The sequence below is a fragment of the Vipera ursinii genome (assembly GCF_947247035.1).
Source record: "Vipera ursinii genome assembly, chromosome: 4".
Classification (NCBI taxonomy): domain Eukaryota; kingdom Metazoa; phylum Chordata; class Lepidosauria; order Squamata; family Viperidae; genus Vipera; species Vipera ursinii.
In genome coordinates, this window is record NC_139514.1 from 35,864,469 (window position 1) to 35,875,274 (window position 10,806).

Consider the following 10,806-nt stretch of genomic DNA (forward strand, 5'->3'; position numbering starts at 1 on the left):
TAATTATTTCCTGTTACATCATGGTAACGGCATTTTAGGGTTTTCCTTTTGTGAGCAGTTTAAGATTTGGCTTTCAAGTTGAAGTTTTAGCACAAAAGAACAACGAAAATATGTGGTAGTTTTTGTCATTGGTATTAAGAATTCTAGTGGTTTCAGAAAAGGACTTTAAAGATTGAAGGCTTCTTTTAAGGAACATTTATCATCACATGGGGGAGAGATTTTTCACTATAAAGCTCAGAATTGTTTGCATCATCAACATCGTCATCCAAATCGGTGCCACTTTAGACTCTAATTCAGGGATAGACCATGCTGGCTCAGGAAATCTGAAGTCCACGGTTCATAAAGTTACTACAGTTTCACCCCTGTTCTAACCTATATTATTCATGGCCTAATTCAGAATGTGACACAAGTTTCCTTTTTTAAACTTTGAGGTATATATTTATAATAATATGTTGAGATGAAATCATTTCCGTAAGGCATTGTCTATGAAAATCACTTGACATTTCATTATTGATGATTAAATATTGATTAAAATTTAATCCAAAGTAAATCAGTATTAATATTTAATAAAGCTGCTATATTAAGCAGGTTCTTTTGGCAATTGTTGATTCTGTACCTGGAAAGGGATACAGATGAACCAGGCCAGTATTGTCAGGATTTTGTATGCATTTTCCATTGTTAATTTATTTTTCTGTTAATTATTTATAGTGTATTCCAAATCATTACATTCAGATTCTAGTAGAGTATAGGACTTTCTTAGGAAGGGCACTGGAAAGCTGGTGGGTTGCACCTGCTTTTGTGAACTATTTTGCAGTTCAGTGCTTGCCTTTATGAACTTTATGCATGATTTACAGATATTTGGCCAGTTTTGGCATGATTAGTTCCATTATGATCCGAAAGTATCACAAAATGCTATGGTTATTACATAGTAAGAACTGCTTTAACAAAACAATTACTGAGGTCACATAACAGCATGGTAGACTTGTTCACAACCTTGCTGCAAGTATACCTGTGTTTCACAACAAATATATTTTTATTGATTTTTTTAAGATAATGTTTTTGTTGTATTGGTAATATGATTTGCTTTTGGTTAGGAATAGATGGGATTTCTTCTTTGTATGGGGATTTCTTTTATTTATTGTAAACTGCCTAGCTTGTCTGAAGTAGGCTATATGCAGATTTTTGTATAAATAAACATGGTGGACTATAAATTACTCTGTACAATTTCATCTAATGTAACACATGGTCCAAACTCAACTCTTAAGTATTCTCTGCATACTTCTGTACAGCAAACCATTTCAGGGGAACACAAGTGTTGGACTCTGTCCATTGAGGAAGTATGTAAATACTGCACTGTGTTTTAGAATTTCAACCTCACTCATTCACACAATGAGGCTAGACATTATCAGTCTTCTTCAGGTGGCCTTCCTGTTCATTACTCCACTTTATTTCTCTGAAATCTGTAGAATACAACAATTGTATCTTTCTTATACTAAGTGCTTCATAATTCTTGTTTTTCAGTTATGCAATTTCTGTTATTTTACCTGAAGTGACTGTTAATAGCAGTATGTTGTTTTTCCCTTACTTAAAGTTCAGGCCTCTCAAATAATTATGCCATGTAAAATAGCCAATTTTATGTAACGTATTTTTTGGATTGTTTTTTTTCTTATCTTTATTATACATATTTTTAAATATTGTATGATTTTCCCAGTGGTCAAGAAACAGTGAACTAATCTTCAGAAACATTTGTGTTTACTAAAGAGGATAAATAGGAATAAAAACAGCTTTTCTTTTTTGGTTCCTATTTTTCACTCTAAATCTCAGTACTGACATTTTGGTTTATATTAATAAAAGTGACAGAAATATGGTTGCAAATTAATAAAACATTAGAATATTATGTATATTTTCTTTAAATAGTGTATCTGTTATGTGAAATCTAAACAAACTCAGATTTCTTACCTTTGATTTTGACTTTGATTTTAATACCTAACAACTTTTTGTTTAAAACGCCAACTTTATTATTATATGTTTATTGCAATTCTTTTGAATGTTGTAAAATGAGAATATCTTATTTCATTTGTGCACATAACATCTACAGTATTTTCTGTCTTTCACATTTATTTTGTGCTTTGTTTTAAATCCTGAAAAGTCTAGATGTAATTGTGCAATCTGGATGAACAGCATAGAATTATCGTATGCGCAATAAAAGTTTTTTTGACATATAGTACATTATAGCTTGTTTTATATTCTTCGTTTTTATTTTGAACAAAGCAACTACAAAAATGCACAAACTTCCTTTGGTGATTACTAATATTGGTTTTTTTTTAAAAAAAATTGTTTTTTAAAGAAAAGGGGGGAAAAGTACACATGCAGTAAAAAGCTGTGATTTGGGGGGTGGGGTTTGTTCCACAGAGTTGTCACTGACATTTAGAAGATGGCTCTCTCATCCTTTCTGTCTTGTAAATTACTCAAAATTTGAAAGTTTCTTCATTTCAAGATTTCATTCTTCAACTACTTGGAACATTTGTACAGTTCTTGAGTGATAGCAATTAGATCTAGCAAACCGACCTTGCAGTAGTATTTACTACTCTGACCTCTTCGTAACCACTGTATTAAAACTCAAATCAGCTCTAGAACTATGGTGGTTGTTTGTGAGAGACAAATGAACAATACATAATAGGGATAGATCTATTGAGATAACATTTATCTTTGAGAGAGGATAATGTATGCAATCTAGAAAAATACAAACTAGTTGAAAGAAAATTCATACTACCTCTGACATTATTCGGGGACACGGTGACTCAGTGGGTTAGGACGCTGAGCTTGTCGATCAGAAAGTCGGCAGTTTGGCGGGTCGAATCCCCAGTGCCGCATAACAGAGTGAGCGCCTGTTACTCGTCCCAGCTTCTGCCAACCTAGCAGTTCGAAAGCACATAATGCAAGTAGAAAAATAGGGACCACTACGGTGGGAAGGTAACAGCGTTCCGTGTGCCTTTGGCATCTAGTCATGCCGGCCACATGACCACGGAGACGTCCTCGGACAAGCGCTGGCTCTTCGGCTTTGAAACAGAGATGAGCACCGGCCCCTAGAGTCAGAAATGACTAGCACACATATGCGGGGGGAACTTTTATTTTTACCTTTACCTGACATTATTAGTAGTCCTGTGTGAAATGAAAATGCTGTCTTCAAGTCTTTTAGACAGCCACTACTGTCTTGGTCCTCTCATGACTGGATTGTAGTAATGTGCTCTACGTAGGCAACCCTTGAGGAATCCTCAGAAACCATAGCTAATCTAGAATGCCATGGAGCAGGCAGTGATAGGGGTGTTACATTATGCTCCTGTGAGCTGCACTGATTGCTACAGTAGTTGGCTTCAGGTTCTACCATATAAAGATGCTGGTTATTACCTATAAAGCTCTTAATGGGATAAGGCTTAGCTCCCTTACCGCCTATTGTATCTGCCCATCTCATGAGATCAAAGCAGACTAGGTCCAGTTAATTAAAAGTATTATCTGTTGTGGTGCCTTTGGAATGGTGTCACCACTGAGATTCATACAGCTCCTCACCACATTCTGAAAAATTAAAAATTAGGTGGTTTTTCCAGCCCTGGGCTAGGACAGTTATGGAATCCCTATATAGCTTTTAAATGTTTGGGGGGTTTTAAATGGCTTTCTAGACAGTAATGATATGTCTTGTTTTTGGGGGGAGTGCTGCCAGAGCACTGAATTAGTGGCCTTGAATTAAATAAATGAATATCGTTTTAGACCAATGAACCTCTTAGCTCCAAGCTAATCTTGACCATATGATCAAATAAGGATTGTTCTGGATTTTGCCCCACACTGAATTTGAATAAAGCATCTAGGACCTATCTATTTCTGTATGCAAAGGCTGTCTTGTGTGTGCATTTTATTTGTATTGATATATTTATTTAATAGAAGCACATAACTTTATAGTCCAGGATAGATAGCATTATTGATTCATAATCTAGGCTTGCTTTCCTAGATTATTTTCCTAGAACATTGTTTTAAGATTGCAAAGCAATATAGTCTTTTGATTTCTGTATTACTTTCTCTGGAGAATTAGCATTTAAGGAAAAAAAATATTCAGAGCGGTTCAAAGTAATATTGATTTGCGCAACCATTCCTTTATCTTATAAAAGATCTTTTGACAAAAGTGATAAGCTTATTGCTTTAGTACAGCCACATTCCTGAATAACCATGACAGAATATTTGCTTTTTATGGAACATATGCATCACAAGCCCTTAGCTGATAACTGAAAACCTTGTTAACTTCTTGAAAAAAAGCCAAGTGTGACTTTGAAATGTTTTCCAGTTGCTGAATGTATTTTACCCTAAAGCTAAGGGAAACATTTGAACCTGTCGAGTTAACTGTTTAACATTTATTTAGTTCAACATTCTATCTAATTTAAATTCAAACAAGGCTAATGATTCACTTGAGAGAAGTCTATCTTTGGAAAGTAAAGATTACAACTGCATGACAAGCATTTATATTGGTAGATTTACAGATTCAGATTTGCACACAAGCATTTCATAGTCAGGATAATCCACTAGCTAAGGTTAAAGTGAGGTTTAATTGTAAAACAAAATAGGTAGATTAGATTAGACTAAGCTAACAATTATTATTTGTTCTCTATAAGACGGAAGTGTTTACAATAAAGAATGCTCTGTAATATTTAAGAATTATGCAAATGTTCAAGAAATCCTGAAAAGCAATCTGGATTGTAAAATCTCTTTTCTTGATCCAGAGGGGGGAATAATTTAAAACATTTATAATTGTACTATCTTTTGTTTATTAGAATCAGAGTTTGAATCCATGAATAACAAATAACAATAAATAGCATTTAAAAAGTTTGTAGTGCAGTGCTTTGGACTCGTTTCTTTTTGTGGATATTTTTATTGATCAACACTAGCAATTTCCTTTGTCAATATTTCTAAAATCCTTGCAATGCTTTATGACTATGGCAAACAGTCACAAAATGAACCTCATATACTTTACAGATAGGTAATCTGAGCTTCTCCTGAGCATCACTTATTGGCCATGTGGCTGGATTGTCTGAAATAGTAGTTAAATAAGGATCCCTATATTTGTGTAATTTAGTTTCCTAGTTGTTCACTGCCCACTAGCTGCCTTTCCTGTATCATCTTGGCTCTTGTCAAATTTATAAGGTAGATGGAAATCTGACCCAAGATGGGGTCTTGCCTTTGGTAAATAGGCAAGATCAGAGGAAAAACATTACTTTGAACATTGTTTCTCATCCATTTCTAAAGAACTAGCTCCAATTCAAATCATGTCCAGTACTTTCAGGGGAAAAAACAATTAGAAGTTGTATAAATAAATTGTACTTTACCTATCAAATGAAAGGTCTGTAAAATGAAAGATCAAAATATGAGAGTCTGAATTCTGTCCACTCCTGTGAAACCTTCCTCACTCCAAAAAAAAATATCTAGCAGGATGCAGATTAAAATGCATTTCAGAAATAATTATTCAAATGTGAGAAATTACCAGAAAATTGAAATGTCCAATTTCCTAACATCATCAATCAGTTTTACAAACTATTAATAACTACCGGCACATGGTAGCTTCCATTTCTCTGTAAATTAAATGGTAAATTACATTTATCATGTACGAGCATGATTTTGTAAAAACCAATATATTCCATGTTTCCTATTTCCATAGTGAAACTAAACTGTATCGAAATCCTCAGAATTTTGCTTGTAAGGAAAAGTAAAATCTTTTCTTCATATTTTACTTTAACATATTTGCCATAATTTAACAAACTCAATATTTGGTAAACTGTTCTGCTTAATATTGCATCGTAATGGGTTATATTGATTTTTTTTTAAAAAAAAAGCAAAACAAAACCTTGCATTTTTTAATTTAATTCTAATTAGGCTGGGCATAGTTCTCAATAACATTTGATGAGTAAGCCATTTAAAACAAATAGAGGCTAGAGGCCTATAGGTATCTCCTAGAATATCATGTTATTTAATAAACCTTGTCCTGGAGCAATTTCTACTGGATTAAGCATTGGATCCACAGTAAGTATTTGTGTGTTTATTTTATTTTATTTTTTGCTATTGCCTAGCAACAAGAGAATGTGGTATTTGTTAAAAAAATAAAGTGATTAAATAAAAATTAGTCACTTAAAAAGCAGGAAGTTGATGTAGAAGTCCTAAAGGTATGTTATCAATACAATCCTTAACCAGCAGTTAAAACTCAAGGAAAAGAAACTGGCTGACACAGAGTCAGATAAGAGGGACTAATCCTGACTGCACAATTATGCATCTCCAAAGGGTGTGCCTATGCACCTCACAGGGTGTGCCTATGCTAAAGTGAGTCACAACATCCACAAGAAAAGAAAATTTCCCTGGTCCATATGCGTCTCATATGAGTCATCCCAACTAAGCAATATTACCATTTATATTACATTTGTAGTTTTTCATGATCCAAGATTAGAGGGCCTTTTACTCTTATACCTCCGAATACCTCAAGGTAAGTGACCTGGTGCAAATAGCTGGTAAGGATAAATACAGCATTCCAAGCATTGTTCAAATACAGACAACTTGATTTGGTGCCTAGATAATAATTATGAAGTTTGCAGTAAATTTATGAGATTGAACTACTTCCTCTGCTTCAATTCTTGAGAAAATTCTTCTTCTGTAAAATAACATTGGCATACGAGGAGTTTTTCTATTGGTGCCAGAGGAGAGATATATTCCACCTCCGCTTCTGTTGTGATCTCAGCCACTTCTGAATTTCCAGTTCATGCCATTTGTATTTATAAGTTACATGCTAAATTTAAAAGTACTTTTAACATGAACTGCAGTTTTGCCCTCACTAAATATTTACTAAAGTAAGATCCACTGAAACTCTTAGTTAAATTCTCAAGTGAATTTTTAATAGTTTAAAATGTAGAAAGCTTTTGTCTAAACATTGACATTTGACCACAGGTTGTTTGCTGATAATTAACATGGTAAGTCTAAACAATAAACTGCTAAGAGATTTCTAGGAGGGAGGGAGGGAGAGACAGAGAGAGAGACCACCTTTGGAGGTCTTGTAGAAAAAAACTAAAATTGGAATGAAACATACAGTATATTAATTTAAAAAAAAATCAAGGTTAGTATACAATTCAGGCCAGGGATATTTTTGTTAGAGTTGATGGATAAAAAGTTTGGAAAAAATGCATGGTGTTGTGTAGTGAGTTCTTTGCTGGCAATAAGCAAGACAAATGGTTGCAAACGGGAACATTGCTTTATTGAGGCAAACAGGAACAGAACTGAAACAGAGGCTTCTGCACAGCTACGTATACGGTTGGCCACTAGGGGGCGGCCAATAGGTTTAAAGGAACCCATTCCCACCCCAAATCATCCAATGATCTTCTTGGAGACAACAAGTCTGGCCTAGTCAGTGACCGTTACACAGACACACCAATTGAGCAACCTTAAGCAGCATTCAAACATACATGTGAAACAGTTCAAGTAAAATCCCAATACATTACACATGGCATTTTGTTCTTGTACATTTTAACAGTAGCAAGACTTGGTAACAAGAGTTGGAAGGATTTGACAATATCTACAATGGAAAAATGATTGTTAAAGCTCATGGAACTGACTAGGATGGCAAAAATGACAGCTCTGATTTAGAGAAATTGGCTAAACTTAACACCAACTGAAAGCTCTTTTTGGACTTTTTGCGCAAAACAAAACAAAAAATGAAAAGGCATATTGGTTTAAGTAGTAGTAATATTTATATATTATTTTTTTAAAAATGGAGATTACAGTGCAAGTATAGAGTGGGAATCAAACTTATGTTTTATCTATATTTGCTCTAAAAGAAGTCAAAAGTCATTTTTGTGTCCATCTTTGTTTCATTCTATAGGTTTTTTTTTACTTTATTGCACCTTTCATTTCTTTCTCTATTCTGTCTTCTCTCCCACCCACTCCTCTCTCTCTCTCTCTCTCTCTCACACACACACACACACACACACATACACGCACGTTTTTTTAAAAAATAAATAACTTCATTAAAAATTAACGAAGTTATATGGGAAAAAGTATGTCATATGTCACATATGCTTGGAATCCAGGTCAGCTATGCTCTAAATCTCATTTACAACACTTACTTATTCATTGGTACTATGCAACATTGGAAATTGCTCTAAAACAGTGGAGTTCTATAAAAGAAAAGCACAGAGGCAGAAACTGACATTAGACCAAAACAGTACACTACTTCAGAGATATTTATATGCAGTGCTTTTTTTGTAACAGAAAAAGGTGCCGGAACTCACACATGTCATACAACCTGCCTTGCCTACCCTATAAGGTTCCATTCAAAAAAGGTGCCGGAACTCCGTTCTGACCGTTCTATGAGGAAAAAAGCCCTGTTTATATGTAACAGGACAATTTGCTTTTTTATATAAAAAAGTACTGGCATTGCCACATGAGTTAGAAGAAGACAAAACAAAGACAGTGCAAAGTTTATACATTGTGAAAAGTTGTGAATATAGGTCTGGCCTTTATTAATTTAAATCAGTTCTTTCAAAATTGGCAATTTTAACATGCAGGGACATCAGCTCCCAAGATTACCTAGTCAGCAATGGTTGGAAAATCCATACATCTTTAAATTGCCAAGTTTGAAAAGACGCTGGTATAAATCATCCTAACATTTACAAAAAAGCAGACTGGATTTTTATCAACCTGTTCCGTCCTTATAGTTTTTAATTAATCATGTCTGACTACAAGCAGTCTATGGCAGGGCTTTTCAACCTTTTCACCCATTGTACTACTTTTAGGGTATGGCAACATCCGAGTACCACCAGTCACCTAGCAAGGTGTCAAAAACTTGATGACCAAAAAAAAAGAGGAAAAAAGTGATAAAGTACAGATAGTCCTCGACTTACAACAGTTCACTTAGTGACTGTTCAAAGTTACAATGGCACTGAAAAAAGTGCCCCCCAAACCACAGCCAAGCAAGACACCTGCCTGCCTGCCCGGCAGGACTCTTCCTCCTGTCCGAGGTTTTCATTGTTGTGAGCATTTCTGTTGAGGATTGGCAGTGGGGGTGGGGTGGGGGGGTGTTTGCTTTTTATTCCCCCCCCCCCGTCTGCTGGGTGGTTGCAGCAGGTTTTGGTCACTTCACATAACCCTGGGACACTGTGACCGTCATAAATATGAATCAATTGCCAAGCATCTGAATGTAAATCACAAGACCCTGGAGATGCTGCAACATTCCAGCTGATCGGCACTTCTTCTGGGCTCAGTAGAAGCACCAGGATCAGCGCCAAGCTCCAGCTGGAACCTGCCGCTGATCCTGGCACTTCCGCTGAGCCCTGAAAGCCCTGCAGCTCCAGCCATCTCTCACTCAGGCTCGTGTGGTGCTGCCACCAGTTCAGCTCATTCCCCTCCCCCGCTACCACTTTTCTAGGATGGTCACGTACCACCTGCCAGATGCCGATGTACCATAGGTGGTACCTGTACCACTGGTTGAAAAGCCCTGGTCTATGGCAGCCTTCCTGGCAACTTTCATTTGTTATACTAGTTGGGAACTACAGGAGTCCTGCAATACCTGGTAAAGAAGGCTGGTCATCTGGATGCAATTTTCTATACTATGTTCACAAGTCTTTTGGAAATAGTTTCATATAGTTTCTTATATGCCTCTTTGCAGATCCATGATGATTCAGGACAAAGACTGAATATGAGCTGTTTTAGGATAGTTTTTCCCATGCGTAACATACACTCAATCACTGAACAACATTTTTCCCATTAAGTTTAAGAAACATTAATAAAACGTGTCCTGCAAAAGGATTTTTAAAAAGAGCCAGAAATGATGTAGGCACATCCAGGAGTATCTATTCTCCATGATATTAATATGTTATAGCTACATTATCTTGTTTCCCTCAAAAAGCCCTGGCTTCTGATGTTACCAATAGACTGATGTACCTGATTGAAAAAAATCTTCTACCATTATTTGCCCCTGTTAACTTACTCACTTGCTATTTCCATGAAAATAGCTTTGAGCTTAAAGGCATATGCTTCTAGTTTCTCATGAACTCGTACTACAACAGCTTTAATAATTTTCTTTTTAGGATTAAACATATTTACTAACAACAGTTTACCAGGAATATCTTTTGTCTGAGTTAGGTAGTAGGTCTATTTCAGAAGGATCATTCTACAAAACAACCATGTTCCTTTGACTTTTTTTCATTCCAGCTCTGAGGTAAAAGGTTTTTTTGTTTTATTTATTAGATTTTTATCCTGCCTTACTTTATAAGGCTATAAACATACCTAATACTCCTTCCTCCTATTTCCCCCACAATAACCCTGGGTGATGTGTTGGACTGACAGAGAGTTATTGGCTCAAAACCACCCATCTGGCTTCAAAACCACATGTAAGCAAATATTTATAGGCAGCTTATGGGTACACCTTCTTCTGCTGACAGAGCTTGGAGTAAACCATTTATTTTGTTTTCTCCCTGACCAGGATGAGCACTGTAATGAATGACTGATCCCTTATTATTATCTGCTTTGTTCACACTCGTACCATCTCCCAGAAGGTACATCTGGACATAATTGAAGCATAAGATTTTAGCCACTATTTAGACTTTTATCAGTTGAGGAGTAAAGATTCGAAGGAAGATACATCTGGACACTCTTTAGATAATATAAGTTGAATCCTCAAAGCAACAGGCTCTCATATGGGATTCATATAATGGCTCTAAGCTATTTTTATCTTTGTATCTAAATGAAGGTTTATATAGTTACTGACAAGGTTTTCAGAATTCTGGA